Here is a 17,716-nt window from a genome sequence, read left to right on the forward strand (position 1 = left end):
GGAGGAAGTGCCTCAAATACAATTATGGAAGCCAATAGTTTGATAAGACTTTACACAGTGCATAAAAACTGACAATTACAACTCCCAATAGTTTTAGACTGATTTAATAAGATTTAATGACTCTACCAGTTGTGCATTCTAAAATAGAAATGGTAATGTGGCTCAGATGTTCTACTGAATAGACAAGGGACTAGTAGGCTCTGGGTTAAAGACCTTATTCTGTGAACATTACTGCAGCGTTTATATTGGCAATTTTTACCACCTTGTACATACATGAATCATTCCTTCCAGAAGTCCATTCAGTACTTTACATTCCTCCTACTTCACAGTTTAAACCACTTCACTGCTTTCCAGTTCCTTTGGTGTTTCTTGTGTTGTGATTCTCAGAACAGCTCTCTCCCACTTGGTCACTCTCCTAAGCAGAAATTATCATATGGATCTAAACAGCTACTTACTTTTCTTAGGGCAGCAGTCAGAGCCTCAGCCCTGTTCCACATTGAAAACGTCCTATAATTTCCTTTCAAAGCAGGAAAATCCCCATCAAAAGAATCCACCATGAATTCCACCTGAAACCAAATAAGAAGAGAATGTATCAGCAGAGATAAATTTCTGGTACCCTTAGGACTTCAAAAGAGGGTTGAAAAGGGCAATTAGACTCGTGAGTATTCCCAATTCTATAGTCCATCCTAGTCTGTGGTTTAATGAGTCCTTACTCTAGTTCCAAAAGCTTAACAATTTAATTAGCTTTTTTGGGTTAGATTGGGAACCTAGAAACTTATTATCATATTGTGGCTATGGCAAAATACATTCTGATTTTTAAACAAGAAATGTATTAATATAAACCATATTTGGAATGTCCCCATCGGTGTGTAAGTCAGGGACTGCTTGTATTTCATTTTTACTGTAGCTCTAAATTCTTTACGCACACAGTAAAGATATATTCCTCAGAATTGGTAGAATGAACCCTCAAGAAATTAGAAATACTGTAAAGGTGCACAGTGAATGAACATATAAGCAACAATGCACACAGGGAGTGGAGGCAAAACATTAGCTCATGATCTGAATTAGAGAGTGGTAGAGCATATCAATTCCCTGTGAACAGCGGCATGAATAAAGCTGAAAGATTAACCTGCTAGACAGAATACATAAAGAGAAAGCAACAATAACATGCAACCTGGGGCCACAGCTCACCTTGCATCCGCCACTACAGCTTCAGAAATGCCACACTCTTTTATTTCTTTAATGTTCACTTGCAATACAATCTGTCTTTTCCTCAAAATGTGAGTTAGATGATCCAGGGATAATTAGAAGTTTGGCCTGAGAGGAGCCAGATTGGCGTCCCAGCTCCCCTGTCTCTCTCCTCTCCCTGTATTTGCTATGAAACCCTCTATAATAGTAGAATTAAGAGTTTCTTTATTCAAGCCCAAACACCAGGAATTCATTTCCTTTTTGTTTTATTTGGTTTGGTTTTTCTGGTGAGAGTAGGAAAAAAATGAACCTAATATAAAATAAACATGAAACTCTTAAAGATAATTATGACAGAAATATTAACCAACTACCAATTGAAGATCTAAAATCTACACACCTAAATATTTTCCTTTCTTCATTTATGTATTCCTTCATGTATTAAACATCTTTTAAGCATTTAATGTTTGTCTCAAACTCTTATCCTTAAGTCCATAGTAATTTTAAGAACCAAATTAAACACGCAACTATTTGAAAGAATCAAACTCTTACAAATTCGAGACAGTATTTCTTAAAAGAATACGACTACTGGGCCAGGCGCCGTGGCTCACGCCTATAATCCCAGCACTTTGGGACGCTGAGTGGGCAGATCACGAGGTCAGGGGATTGAGACCGTGCTGGCTAACACAGTGAAATCCCACCTCTACTAAAAATACAAAAAAATAGCCAGCCGTGGTGGTGGGTGCCTGTAATCCCAGCTACTCAGGAGGCTGAGGCAGGAGAATCGCTTTCACCTGGGAGGCGGACATTGCAGTGAGCCAAGATTGTGCCACTGCATTCCAGCCTGGGTGATGGTGCGAGACTCCGTCTCAAAAAAAAAAAAAAAAAAGAATACAACTACTAAGAGTCATGGATTAAAAGGAATAGTAAACAGTCAACCAGAAAACAGGCAAGACAAACAGAGGTGGGGGTAGGGAAGGCGAGAGGAGAAAGACAGAGTGATGGAAAGAGGACCCATGCTGGGTGGGTCCTAGGTGCCAGGACAGTGACAGATGGGACCCGCCTACGCTCATATTTCACATGAGTAGGTTTGGGGAAAGATCTGCAATTGGTATTAACATGCCCCTTCCAGCAGAGGGAAGGAAGCTCCCCCTGGATGTCTTCTTAAGCACAGACCATAACCCATACCTCTGCCCTTTTTTTTCTAAAGTAGAAACAGATTTCATATATTCATATGCAACCCGTGTTTCTGAAAATAAAGCAACTCAGTGAATACATAGGAAAGGCCCCTATTTCAACAACCACATTTTAAAAAATACCTATTGAACATTTTTCTGTGTCATATAGTATTCTAGGAGCCACATTCCAATATAAATGACAGGCCATAAACAAGAAAATAAAGAAGCAGAACCATTTCAGATAGGAATTAGTGACACATGACTTGGTGGACAGAACAGTGGCACAAGAGCAGGGTTGGTGATTTATATTAGATGGTCAGGGGAGCCCTCACAGAAGACACCACACAAGCTGAGAGTTGAACGGCCAGAAGAAGCAAAACAGCAAAGACCTAGGGAAGCATGTTCCTTAGCAGAATAAGAGGTCGCCAGTACAGTATAAACTCCACCTGTCGGGCAAACAGAAATAAACACAAGGGCATGGAGCATGGTCACAAGAGGAGGAGAGAGGGCAGATGGACATCTGACCCATAGATTTTTGTTGTCAGTGGGCCTTAATCTAAACTGAAAGAATGCCATTTAAGGCCAGACACAGTGGCTCACACCTGTAATCCCAGCACTTTGGGAGGCCGAGGCAGGCGGATCACAAGGTCAAGAGTTCGAGACCAGCCTGGCCAACATAATGAAACCCTGTCTCTACCAAAAATACAAAAAAAAAAAAAAAAAAAATTATCCAGGCATGGTGGCATGCGCCTGTAGTCCCAGCTACTCGGAGAGGCTGAGTGAGACAGGAGAATCACTTGGACCCGGGAGGCAGGGGTTGCAGTGAGCTGAGATGGTGTCACTGCACTATAGCCTGGGTGACAGAGCGAGACTCCATGTCAACAACAACAACGAAGAATGCCATTTATACAGGGAAGGACAGGACAGGATACAATTTACATTTCTGAAGATCATTCTATCTGGGGTTTAAAGATGGAAGTGATGTGTTCAGCAAGAGAAGCGAAGCTTTAATCTAATTTACTTGGTGCCTGGATTCATGTAGGAAGGGGTGATGGCAGTCCAGAACTAGAGTGGTGATAGTGGATTTGGAGACTAGAGGAAAATGAGTGGATTCTGAGGTTATGTTGAGAGAACTTGCCAATAAAGTGAATTGGGAGCAGATAGCAAGAAGGGTGGAGTGCACTGGCACGATCTCAGCTCACTGCAACCTCCACCTCTCGGGTTCAAGTGATCCTCCCACCTTAGCCTCCTGAGTAGTTATGACTGCAAGCACATGCCACCACACCCAGCTAATTATTGTATTTTTAGTAGAGATGGTTTCACCATCTTGGCCAGGTTGGTCTCAAACTTCTGACCTCAAGTGATCCACCTGCCTCGGCCTCCCAAAGTGCTGAGATTATAGGCATGAGCCATCACGCCCAGCCTGAGTCCTAGGTTTTTGATTCTGCTGTTAAATGATGCACCAGGGTAAGGAAATGAAAATACCAGAGGGTTGTCAGTGTGTGGGCATATGAGAGAGAGAGAGAGAGAGAGGAAGAGAGAGAGAGGAGAGAGAGTGTGTGTGTGTGTGTTAGTGTGTGTGTGAATAAAAGGTCTTCTTTTGATCAGGTTAGGTCTGAGATATCAACAAACCATCCAAGGGATGTCAAATAGGCACTTGCTACCTAGAGAGAAAACAAAGGAGTAGGGGAATTAGCAACATGAATATCCAAAACATAAAACAACTGCAGAATTAGGAATATAGATTAAGAAGAAAATAGGGTTTCCTGAAACTCACTGCTATAGATCTCTAGGAAAATGTAAGAATCTACAAAGGTAAACACAGCTCTCTAAGATTATTTGCTAGGAATGCCTTGTCCCAACTACCGCCACCAAAAAGCTGTCAGTTCGAGCTGTAGTACTGGCCATCTCACGGGGCAAGAGAATACAGGTCAAATTCCAGACCTGCCCAAAGTGGAGATTCCAATGAACATTCAGTCACATATTAACTGGGGACTACCAAAACTAACTCTCAAAATATGAAAACAAACCAGGAAGTTATTGAAATCAGAGCTCTTATCATCTGCATGATCCAGATAACACCAAACTTCAATCTTACATTAAAATCATCCACAAACAAACTTTAATCTGGCATTAAAATCATCCACAAACTGGTAGTGTCACTAAATGCCTGGTAGAGAGAAATGTGAATCCTCTTTGGAAGAATATACCATCATCTTAGACCTCACATAATTCCTACAAAAAAAGTTTAAAATACAGTGACAAGCACACAGTCAAAGATAACCTAGTACACACACACACACACACAAAAGACACTGAAATGAAGAGAGAACAGACAAGAGAAACAAACCTACAAAGACCTGATACTGAAGTTATTACATATGATTAAGAATGTAACTATAATTACCACTTTAGAAAAAAACAAAATTAACACTTGAAATTATCAGCAGGGAGCAGGAAACTCTAAAAAAAAATGATATAAGTAATCTGAAAACAAAACAAAACAAAACCAGAACATCTATGATTAAAATATTAGAATTTTTTAAAAGTTCACAAAGTATGGTTTGCCAGCAGATTAGACATAGCTAATGAAAGCATTAATGAGTTGGAAAGTAGGTCAGAGAAACTATTGAAAATACAGTACACAGAGACAAAAATATGAGAAAGAAATGCAGAAAAAAAGGCACAGAAAATAGAACAAGAAAGTCTAGCATACTTTTAATCTGCACGCCAAAAAGAGGAAAGAATGGGACAGAGGCAATGTTTAAAGAGATAATGTCTGAATTCTTTCAGAATTGAAAAAGAATTGTGACAGCTGTGTTGATCTTTTTCTCACTTCTTGAACTGGCTGCTTAGCTAGCTGATATTCAAAATGTTTTATTTTCTAATAAATTTACTGAAAGCTATAAATTTCATTCTGATAACTGGTTTAACTGTAGTACAAACTTTTTAATATAATCTGTTTCTTAATTTTCTTCATCACCTCTCTTATAACTTATGCATTGTTTGAAATGTAATTTTTCTAAGTGTTTTTACAAATATTTGAGAGTTTTTTATGTATTTCTAATTATTTTCTAATTTTATTGCACTGTGGTCAGAGTATGCATATATGATATCAATTCTTCCGGATTTGTTGAAACATTTTAATGAATATATGGTACTTTTTTAAGTTTTATATACACTTGAAAAAAAGTGTATTCTTTGTCAGATGCAAAATTCTATATAAAACTATCAGATCAAAATTTTCAACTGTGTTTTTCTAAATGTCTATTTTTTTTTTTTTTAGATGTTTGAGTCATCGTTTTCTGAAGGAAATATGTTAAACTTCCTACTGTTATTGTGGCTTTGTCAATTTCATCTGTTATTCTTTCAGTACTTGGTTCAAAAGTTTGGAAATTGAATTTATTATGCATAGGATTATTACTGATATAACTTCTTGGGATTTTTAAAATTTGTTTTTAAATATATTCTTTTTTCTTTTTCCATTTTAATCTAATATTATTTTTGGTTATTAATCTTTATCACTTTATTTTCATATTTACCTGGCGTATATGTTTTAGTCCTTTGTCTTTCAACATTTTTGCATCCTTATGTTTTACATTTGTTTCTTGAAAATACAGACTAGATAAAATCTGAGTATATCTGTCATTTACTTTGTTTTAACCTTTCATATATTTTATGATTTTTAATACACTTGAACTTATTTCTGACACCTTGTTCTGTTTTTTATATATATTCTATCCACTTCTATTTTATTTTTTGCTAGCTTCCACTAGGTTGATTAAACTCCATATATTTTCTGTCTTTTCCACTATTTGTTTATAAATTATCTACTATATTTTTATTATTTGTGTATTTACCCTTAAGGTTTTTTTACGTACATACTTACATTGTTATTGTACAAACGAGTATAACATTAATCAACATCTCTATTCTCTTCTTAGACAATTCAAAAAAATTAGTAATAACTTCCCTCCAAACTTTCTACACTCTCAAACCTCAATTCACATGATTAATATTATTTATTTCTGTACAGCCTATAAACTCATATACAAACAAAATATTTTTCACTTTTGACCTTATTACTATAATCTTATTTTATAAGTGGACATGCATTTAAATATACCACCATGTTCTACAGTGTTTCTATGCTCACAATTACTTCTGGCACCCCACTCCTTCTTTATGGATTCACATTTATTGCTTAAGTATATTATTTTGTATATTTCATCTATCTTGCTGTAATAATCTTTATTTTTGTATATTTACTTACTAATTTGTAGGGACAGGGTCTCACTCTGTCACCCAGGCCGGAGTGCAGTACGGCAATCATCGCTCACTGCAGCCTTGAACTCCTGGGTCCAAGGGATCCTGTCACCACAGCCTCCTGAGTAGCTGGGACTACAGGCACATGTCACCATACCCGGCTATTTTTTTTTTTTTTTTTAATGGAAAAGACAGAATCGCGCTATGTTGCCAGGCTGGTCTCGAATACATGGCCTTAAGCAGTCCTCCCACCTCAGCCTTCCAAAGCTCTGGGATTACAGGCATGAGCCACTATACCTCTCATTTAAATAATAACAAGTATTTGTACACTGCAAATGTTTTCATTTTGTCCACATTCTTAAATATTCATTTATCAGCAAAAATTTTAAATGAAAATATATCCTTGGAGTTTTAAAACTTGATTCCATTGTCTTATTTCTTCTTTTATTTACCATGGAAGCCTATCAGATTATTTGTTCTTTATCAGTACTCTGAATTTTCTCTGTTGTGTTTCAGGATTTTCTTTTGAGGTTTTACAGTTTCATGACAACATTTCTCCACACATTTATGGAACCTATTTATATTATTCAACCATTTCAATTTGAGAGTTTCTTCATTTCTGGAAAATTGTCAGTATTATAGTTTTAAACATTAACTCCAGTATTCCCTCCATAAACTTCTGGAACTCCAGCTAAAGGTAATTAGACCGTCTCATTTTCTATTCTTTATATATTTTTTCTTTTCTATATTTCATCTCATTATGTCTTAGTGCTGATTCCTGAAAGGTTTACTCAATCTATCTTCCATTTCACTGATTCTCCTTTCAGTTTTGCCTTTTCTATTTAATCAATCCCCCCAAAAATTTCAAATTACTATATTTTAGGCTATTTTTTACATTAGCTTGTTCCATTGTATAAGCTCATGTTCTTTCATCATGTTCACTATTTCCTCTTTTATCTTTTTGGGCTGCTTTTAAACATACTTAGTAGGATTCATTTCTTCTCTTAGCTCTTGCTTCTTAGTTATGCATTCATCAGTGGGGAGGGGAATGTAGGCTGATTTTCTTGGAACTATCTCAACTATTGTGTCATCCTTCTCTATGACCTTGTTTCCCATCATAGGTTCTCCTTGAGTTTCTTTCTCTGGGTCATCGAGACCTCTCTGGATACTGGTCTATTGATTGCCTTTGCTCAAACCCTACTGTGGACCCTGCCACTCAGTCTCTGGGGGAATGTAAAGCCAAGTCCAGCAACCTGATGTTTCACAGGTCTGAGGTCATAGATGACTCTGGTTACAGCTCTGAATAGGAGTGGTCAGTATGCTCTTTGCTACGACTGAGGTTGAAGGACAGATAGTGTAGTCTCTTGTCAAGAACAAGCAGCAATTTCCCAGCTTCTGGGTTCATGTAGGAGCTCAGTTTCTACTCCTTGCTCTGCATGACTCCTACAAACTTGCTTCCCAATCCCATACAATGTCAAAAGCCGGCCATTGCCCTGGGGCCAGCTCAATTTATCCTCTGCTTCCATCTAGATGCTTGCACCTTTGAAAGCATTTTACATATTTCATTCAGAATATAAGAAGGTGATTGCAATATAAGAAGGTAATTTGTTACATTCAATCCACCAATTTGACTAGAAGTCAAGAGCTACTTTAAAACGAATATTCCATTTTGTTTTAAATCTTGAAACATCTCTGCATGTCTGAACTTCGTTGATCCTGGAATACAGACATATCTGTGTGTGGAATTAAGCAACCCTTTGTGCTCAGATGGCTGTCTGTTCCCATCTACTCGTATGGGGTCAAGGAGCCTCCTGGGGAAAGAGTTCAAAAGTGTTCAATAGCACCATTTAGGTCCTTAGATAGAAAGCTGAAGTGCAGCAATAGGTATGTCAAAAACTAAACTGTGGTGTGGATTTTAGGGACCCAGACTGGACCAGCAACTTTGTGGCAAATATAGCACTGAGAAGCAAAATGACGTATAAATTAAAAGAAACATAAATCCCTTGGGTCAAGCAACTGTAAAACAAAGCCCCTCTGTGAGGGTAGACATCTGAGGAGTAGATTCTATATCCCCATAAGCAAAGGCAAGGTAATAGCAGAGATTATCCAGGCAGTAGAGAGAATAGAGTATCTAGATTGGCAAGTTCCATGTCACAGGCAACAACACCTACAAAGTCGCTGTGTGACTGGCATCTGGCATGCATTAGGCCCTCACTTGTTTGCTGCTGGCCAACTGAAAAGAGACCAACGGCATTAGGCTGAGTGGGGGCACCAGGGATGCAACTTGTGACAGAGACAGAGAGAAACAGTGAAAATGACCCCTGGGAGGTTGAGAGCAAGTGAAGTGGAACCAAGTGACAGTAGAGACAGCCACATGTTGACTTGAGAGCCCCTGGAGACATCCTGACTACATGAATCCCACTGTTGTGTGAAAGAGAACTTCTTAACAAGGCAAATTGAATTCCGGATGTCAAAGTGCCTCAATGGTACCAGAGACGAAGGGAGGCCTGTGTCACTTGTGTGATGGAAGTTTTTGGTAAAATAAAGAGTTTCCTGATTCTTAGAGGAAACCATGACCAACAAAAGCTGAAACAATAACAACTCTATGGGAAGGTTTCAGAAAATTAGATACTTCCACATTATTCTACTTCATTGTCATAGTAACTGTGTGAGAAAGGCACTGTTAGCCTTTGTTTTTACAAATGAGGGAATAAAAACTTAAAGCTAAGTGACTGAACTAAGATCACAGATTTAGAAGGGGTCAGAATCTAAATTCATAGCTACCTTGTTCTAGAGAAAACATTCCTTTAACTATAGTTTGCTGCACCATTTCCCCCGACCGCATCTATTAATATATGATACTCACACACACATTTTCCTGTTTATTGTGATTGGCTTTAGCTTCTGAAGTATCAGTGAGTTAGAAGTACGTACCAGCATACATTGTTTTATTGCACTTGGCTTTATTGTGCTTTGCAGACACTGCATTCTTTCCAAATTGAAAGTTTGTGGCAATCCTTCATCAAGCAAGTCTACAGGAACCATTTTCCCTACACCATGTGTTCACTTTGTGGCTCTGTGTCACATTTGGTAATTCTTGCAATATTTCAAGTTTTATTTTTATTCTATCTGTTGTGGTGATCTGTAATCAGTAATCTTTAATGTGACTATTGTAACCGTTTGGTCGGCACCATGAGCCACAGCCATATAAGATGACAAACTTAATTGATAAATGTGTGTGTTCTGATTTCTCCACCAACTTGCTGTTCCCCCACCTCTCTCTCAACGTGAACTTCTCTATTCCCTGAAGCACACAATATTGAAACTAGATCAATTAATAACCCTACAATGGCATCTAAGTGTTCAGGAAGGAAAAATCGCACGTCTCTCACTTTAAATTAAAAAGCTAGAAACAATTAAGCTTAGTAAGGAAGACATGCTGAATGTCCAGATAGGCCAAAAGCAAGGCTTCTGTGCCAAACAGCCAAGTTGTGAATGCAAAGAAAAAGTTATTGAAGAAAATTAAAAGTGCTACTTCAGTGAACACACGAATGTAAGAAATCAAAACAGCCTCATTGCTGATGGGGGAAAAGTTCTAGTGAGCCAGATAGAAGATCAAACCATCTATGACATTCCCTTAAGCCAAAGCCTATCCCATGCAAGGCCCTCACTCTCTTCAATTCTATGAAGCCTGGCAAAGGTGAGGAAGCCACAGAAGATAAGTTGAAAGATAGCAAAGGTTGGCTTACAAGGTTTAAGGAAAGAAGCCATCTCCATAACATAAAAGTGCAAGGGGAAGCAGAGAGTGCTGATGTAGAAGCTGCAGTAAGTTATCCAGAAAATCCAGCAAAGATCATTGAAGAAGAAGGCTACACTCAACAACAGATTTTCAATGTACACAAAATAGCCTTCTCTTGGAAGAAGATACCATGTAGGACTTTCATAGATGGAGAGGAGAAGTCAATGTCTGGCTTCAAAGCTTCAAAGGACATTCTGGCTCTCTTGTTAGGAGCTAGTGCTGCTGGTGACTTTAAATTGAAGGCAATGATCATTTGCCATTCCTAAGGCCCTTTAGAATTATGCTAAATATACTCTGCCTATGCTATACAAATGGAACCACAAGCCTGGATAACAACACATCTGTGTGTGACATGATTTACTGAATATTTTAAGCCCACTGTTGAGACCCATTGCTAGATGAAAGATTCTTTGAACATATTACTGCTCATTGACAATGTACCTGGTCATCCAAGAGCTCTAATAAATGTATACAGGAAAGTAATGTTGTTTTCATGCCTGCTAACACAACATCCATTCTGCAGCCCACGGATCAAGAATTTTGACTTTTAAGTCTTCTTATTTCAGGAATAAGTGTCAGGTTACAGCTGCCATAGATTGTGATTCCTCTGAGGAAGTGGGCAATGTAAATTGAAAACCTTATGGAAAGGATTCTCCATTCTAGATCTTGTTAAGAACATTCCTGATTCATGGGAGGAGATCAAAATATCAAGATTAACAGGAGTTTGGAAGAAGCTGATTGCAAACTTCATGGAGGACTTTACGGGGTTTAAAACTTCACTGGAGGAAACCACTGCAGATATGGTGCAAATAAGCAAGAGGAGTAGAATTAGAAGTAGAGCCCGAAGATGGGACTGAATTGCTGCAGTCTCATGATCAAACTTGAACAGATGAGGAGTTACTTCTTGTGGATGAGCAAATAAAGTGATTTCTTGATGAAATCTACTCCTAGTAAAGATGCTGTGAACATTGTTTGAATGACAACAAAGGATTTAGAATATTACATAAACTTAGTTGATAAAGCAGTAGCAGGGTTTGAGAGGACTGACTCTAATTTTCAATAAATTCTACTGTGGAAAGAATGCTATAAAGCAGTATCACATGCTACAGAAAAATCTCTTGTGAAAGGAAGAGTCAATCAATGTGGCAAACTTCATTATTGTCTTATTTTTAGAAGTTGTCACAGCCACCCCAACCTTCAGCAACCAACACCCTGATCAGTCAACAGCTATCCACTTGGAGACAAGACTCTCCAACAGCAAAAAGATAATCATTAGGACTTTTAGAAATAAAGTCTTTTTAATTAGATTGTGTACATTGTTTTACACATATTGCTATTGCATACTTACTAGACTACAGTATAGTATAGTCTGTTAAACATAACTTTTATATGCAGTGGGAAACCAAAAAATTTGTGACTCACTCTATTGCAGTATTCACTTATTGCAGTGCCCTGGAGCCAAGCCTGCAATATCAGTGTGGTATGTCTGTATTAACATTTTACAATCACTTTCATCCTATATTTTTATGATGTGAATAGAAATATGCAATGAAGTTGGCATTTTCTATGTAGCAAGTTTTAATTTAGGGGATATGGCATGCTGTAGCCCTCATTATAGTATAAGGTAATTCATTTCTTTGCCTTTTATTTCTCGTCCTTTCTCTAAGACCTACCTCCCATGAGTTCTTTGAGGGTGAGGACTGTGTGCCTCATTCCCTTTTTGTCTCTAGCACCTTGAAGCTGCCTCCCACAGAGTGTGAACCCAAAATACGTTATGAATCAATGAATGATCAGGACGATGATTTGTATAATGCAATAATTACTAAAGGGAATTTTTAGAGCATCTGATTTATATCCTAGTTATAAATTAAATGCTGGGAGTTATGGTATTCGTTTGCTTATGGCAAGATTTTTCAAATGCTTTCATAGTTAATGCATTTTGTATATATGTGTCTGATGATGAAGGTAATGACTCTTTTATCACTTTATCTTTGAAAGACAGTTTTTGATCTGAAAGGAGCTTTTTCTGTAAGCTGGTCAATTTAGTCCTTTCACCAGCAATAAAATTTTGACGTAGAAAATTTCAGAGGGTTTAAATGACCTACTTAGTCGTACCGGGAGAGATAAGAAGAGAGTTAGGGTGAGAGTCCCACAGTTCCCAGCGTGGAGATCATTTTACTCTCACAGACTGTCTCTCAATCCTGAACCCCCTAGTATTAGCCATTCCCAAAAGAAAACTCATCTGTCTCTTCCACAAAGTGAAACATTTGTTAGATTCAATTAAATATCCCAGGCACCGACACAGCAGGAAAACCAAGTTCTGTCAGCAGGGATTTATCTTGCTTTTAAATCGCTAAAAGAAAGTCAGAACCATTTGCACACGTGAACACACACACAGTCACACACAGCAGGCCAATATTTAGCTGCTGAAGTTTTGTGATTGTGGAAATGTTCTAGCAGCAGAAGCCTCACTTTTGAGCAAAAAAAGATTTTTTTCCCTGCACATTCCTGGATATAGTGACAAGAATGATGTATTAGTCCAGTCTCATATTGCTACAAATATACTACCCGAGACTGGGTAATTTATAAAGGAAAGGGGTTTCATTGACTCACAGTTCTGCATGGCTGGGGAGGGAGGCCTCAGGAAACTTACAGTCATGGCAGAATGGGAAGCAGGCACATCTTACGTGGTGGCAGGTAAGAGAGAGCATGTGAGAGTGCAGAAAAAACTACTGTTTATCATTTATAAAACCATCAGATCTCTTGAGAATTCACTCACTATCACAAGAACAGCATGGGGGAAACCACTCCCATAATCCACTCACTTCTCACCAGGTCTCTCCCTCAACACCTGAGGATTACAATTCCAGATGTGACTTGGGTGGGGACACAAAGCCTAACCATATCACATGGGGACCATCCATCTATGTGCCAGTCCCCTGGACAGCTCAAATTCTGGTGACAGAGTCCTCCCAGCAGAAGCAGCACACAGACCTGCTCACCACTCTGCACATGTAGCTGGACATAGGCAGCCACCACAGGCTCCTTTCCAATCCCACACCTGCCTCTTTGGCCTGTGGCTTATAGTCCCTGCACAAGAAGATAGGAACTTGGTGCACTAGCTACTCCAGACTGCCTCGTTCCAGCCTAGGGTGCAGGGTCAGAACTGGGTAAGACAAAGTCTATAACCAAACTGATCTTTACAGAGAATTGGCCTCTGCAGAATACAGAAACAGGCATAAGTCAGTTCCTGCCGGATGACAGCCAGAGAAAGAACCACTATCAGAGGCTCATCACAAGTTAATCTACTTCTTGATCAATCCGTAACTTCTTCCTTTGTACAGTTTCATTATTATTTCACTTTTCATGAAATATTTTAAATAAAATCTTAGCAAGTTTGCATTAAACTTGAATAATAGCAAGATATATTTCCATTAAATCTCATTTGATTGATATTCACAGTTGCAACTCACTAACTCATTTAGTGTGTGTTATTAGGAATGTAGAACCAATAATATCTGGTTTGCCCAAGTTTCATAACATTAAAACCAGAGATCAATCATTTTGCTTCCGTGGGGTCAAGATCTAGGCTAAGAACAGTTTCTACAGTGGAAAAGTACACTAATCAGGAAAATAGGCCAATTTTCCTTCCTGCCACCCAAGCATACTCAAATAGAATAAAGTTTCACTTAAGGATTGGAATATAACTTCAATAGAAATAACTTTGCTTATCAGGCAGGTTCAGGTAAGTAATGTACATCCTCTGCATCAAGGCTAGTAAAATGGTGTGAAAGAGGCCAGCAGGTGGTGGGGAAGTTGCCTGGGTGGACTCTGTAGGAAGAGAAGCCACAGAGACTGGATATATATACGCCTCTGAGACAAACCTAAATCTCTCCAGTGAGGAGAAAAGAACAAAGCCTCTACCTTTATGAAAGCTGCAACAAAGACAAAAAGGTCAGAGAAGCGCTTTGTGGATTTCCAAACCAAGGTCAGGAGCAATTCAAACTGTGATCCAGATAGCTGAATAACTAATAGTAGTGATGTTTATCAATACCCTCTAACTCACTGACATTTACAAGAAATGAACATGCAGAGAAGCAGCGTGCTCTGAGAAAAGTTTATTGAGGTGTATGCTAATGGAGCATCTAATCACATCATCTGTCCATCAACAAGCGCCCCATTAGCTCCCGCACAAAGAGGTGGGAAGAAAGAGAAGCCAGGAGAGCTGAGGCCAGGCTGATAAAAGGATGCCATGAGAACAGAAGGGATGTTCATGAAATACGGCAGCACCTCAATAGACATAGAAATTGAGTTCCATGAATAGAGCAGATGCACTATTAGCACTCACGAGGCAGAACGCTCATAAGAATAGAGGGGAATAAGAAAGTAAGATGAGGAAAATATGTGTTTGCATATACAGATACATTCGAGATCACATTTTTGCAAAAACAGATGTTAATTTTAAAATGGCACCTGCACTTGAATGCACATATCAGTGTGTATTGGTAAATAGACATAAGTCCTTGGAGAAAAGAGAGAAGGATGCAAACGAGACAGCTAACATGGGTTCCCAGGGAATGGTGGAGGAGAGGGAAGGGATGCATGCACACACACACACGCATGCACACAGTCTGGCATAGTGCACAAACATGCACACGCATGCACACATGTGTACATGCACACTCACATTCACACATTTATACCACTCAAAATAAAATTGCTTGCACGGTGTGAATTATAGATGTGCATGTATATGCATAAAGCAAAGCATGGAGAAATAATAACTCATAATTGCTAATGACAGTTATCTTAGGGGTGGAATATCAGATGATTTCACTTACTTTCAAATACATTTTCAACACTGAATATTTTATAGTGCACAAGTGATATATGAATAACCACATATTATTTGTATAATTAGGAAAAAACAAGTGTTTTCATTGTGAGAAAGTCTTTCCCTGCATTGCCATGATTTCACAGCACTAAGGAGGCAGCTGCCAAATGTAACCTGGAGCTGCGTTACTCTTTTTTACCAACTACCCCCACAGTCTCACAACATGAATTACTTCTGTCTATCTCACTCCCCAAAGAAATCACCAATCTTATCAGTATCAAAGTTCACCTACAATCATGAAATTCGTTTTATTTTAAAGCAAAAGTTCAGAATCAACCTGAGTAAATATAATTGCACATGATAGTGTTTCTCACTCAGCGTAATAATCAGGGTCATTTCAAAAGGTTTCTCTTCCCCTCCCTTTCCCCCTCCCTCCTCACCCTCACTTCCACTCTCACCTTCCTTTTAATTTCCTTCCTGGCATTGTGAACCCTGGGAGTACTATTCGAACCAACAGAAGTATCTTAGACTCCCAGCTCTGGTTTTTAATGCAGTCTTCATCTTCATGGCATTTCTGACTTTTCCAGCAATTCTCTGTGTTCTCCTATTCAGCTCCTTTGCTGGGCTTAATCTGTGCATCTGCGCCTTGAGGACTATTGCAGGCCAAATTGTGTCCCCTCAAAATTCTTATACTGAAGCCCTCACTCCTAGCACCTCAGAGTGGGACTGTATTTGGAAATAGGATTTTTGAAAGGTGATTTAGTTAAACATGAGGCAGTTAGAGCAGGCCCTAATCTAATCTGACTGATGTCCTTATAAGAAGAGGAAATGTGGGCACACAGAGAGACAACAGGGATGCACTGACAGATGAAAGACCACATGATGACACAGCAAGAAAGTGGTGGCCATTGGCAAGCCGAGAGAGGCCACAGGAACCACTAAACCTGCTGACTCCTTAATGTCAGACTTTCAGCCTCCAGAACTGTGAGAAAGAGTTTCCATTGTTTATGCCTCGCAGCCGGTGGGATTTTATTATTGCAGCCTAAGCTGCAACCTAGGAGTGATCCTTGATTCTCTTCCCCGCTCCACCCCACAGCAGGTCACAGCGAATTTTATCAGCTCCACCTCCTAGGTAGATCCTAAACCATATCTCTCGTCAAAACTCCACAGCGATCACCTTAATCCAAGCCACCGACCCCTAGCTCCTACTCCACAGCAATGCCTGCCAGCCCATCTCCCTGTTCCCAGCCCTGACCTCTACAGCTAATCAGAGAGAGGCTTTCAATCATAAATCAGGCACAATGCTCCAGTGGCCTCTAATTTCACTTAGGATAAACTCTTACCTCCTTCAGGTGTCCTGGGGGCCTATGTGCTCTGGTCCTACTGTCTCCCCCACCGCCACACTCAGCCACATCAGCCATTTCCCTTGGTCAAGAACCCTAAGTTATTCCTGCTTCAGGGCTTTGGACTGTCTGTGCCCTCTGCCTGGAGCCCTTGTCCCCACTCTGCCATGGATGGCTCCTTCCTCTTTACTGGGTCTCAGGGAGGCTTCCCCGACCTCCAGTCTGAAGGGGCTCCCTGTTCTACCCATTACCTTCTACTCTATTGCCTTATTTTATTTTCTTCAAGCACTGCATTCTGCATAAATGGTGTTATTTTTTGGTTTGTATATTTGTTTATATGGTTGCCTTCTGCCACTAGAATGCAACCTCTGTGAGGGCTCCATCCTGTCGACTGTATGGGGCGTCCTAGCTCCAGCAGGTGCTGGCATTTCATACGTGTTGTTCAGCAGATGCATTCGTGAGCCCGCAAAGCACCTGTAACCCTACTCCTAACCTAGGAGGTGCGCAGCGATTGTTCAGAGCTAACCGATGAATAAATCCATGTTTTGAATATATGAAAAAAAATATGCCTTTAGTGCAGATGAATAGGAGTATACTAACTGAATGTTTCCTTTTATTCCCACTCTTGCTTAATCTAAATTTTAAATTACTGATCAGATGCAATCAGTTTGGATTTATGCTCATGAGCATGATTACAAGGTTTTGGTTTTTTAAAAAGACATTGTCAAAAATATTTCTAGGTCTCCTCCTTTAAGGAACTTTAGGTCTTATACAAAAAGTTTCTCAAAAATGTAGTGCTAGGAATCATGTTTATAAATTTATTTTGTTGGTTAATAACACATTTTTATACTAATCAAAAATATAAAATACAAAATGTAAACACAACATGATCACTACTAAAACTCTTACAACAGTAGTAGACACCAAGACAATCCAGGTGATGATATGCTTACATGAAAATAAATGTAACTTCCAGGTCTCTTGCTGCGAGGGGCAATACAGCTTGCTTAATGAGATGTCAGTGAAGCTTCTGGGAAAGGGACAATTTTCCCAATGAAAATATACAAAATCTTCTGGTTCATCATAAAGATTCTCTGTGTGCTTGGAGGTG

At 39.1% G+C, this 17,716-nt stretch overlaps 1 long non-coding RNA gene across 1 annotated transcript in view; it reads right to left on the reverse strand.

The window, feature by feature from the left end:
• The window catches only part of LOC117062255, a 98,296-nt gene that overhangs the window by 509 nt on the left and 80,071 nt on the right, over positions 1-17,716 (reverse strand). The window contains exon 2 of the long non-coding RNA XR_004428277.1: positions 456-566. This is a non-coding gene — a long non-coding RNA (uncharacterized LOC117062255). The remainder of the gene's footprint in view (positions 1-455; positions 567-17,716) is intronic.

This window comes from Trachypithecus francoisi, unplaced genomic scaffold (genome assembly GCF_009764315.1).
Source record: "Trachypithecus francoisi isolate TF-2019V2 unplaced genomic scaffold, Tfra_2.0 Lachesis_group17, whole genome shotgun sequence".
In the NCBI taxonomy this organism is placed as follows: domain Eukaryota; kingdom Metazoa; phylum Chordata; class Mammalia; order Primates; family Cercopithecidae; genus Trachypithecus; species Trachypithecus francoisi.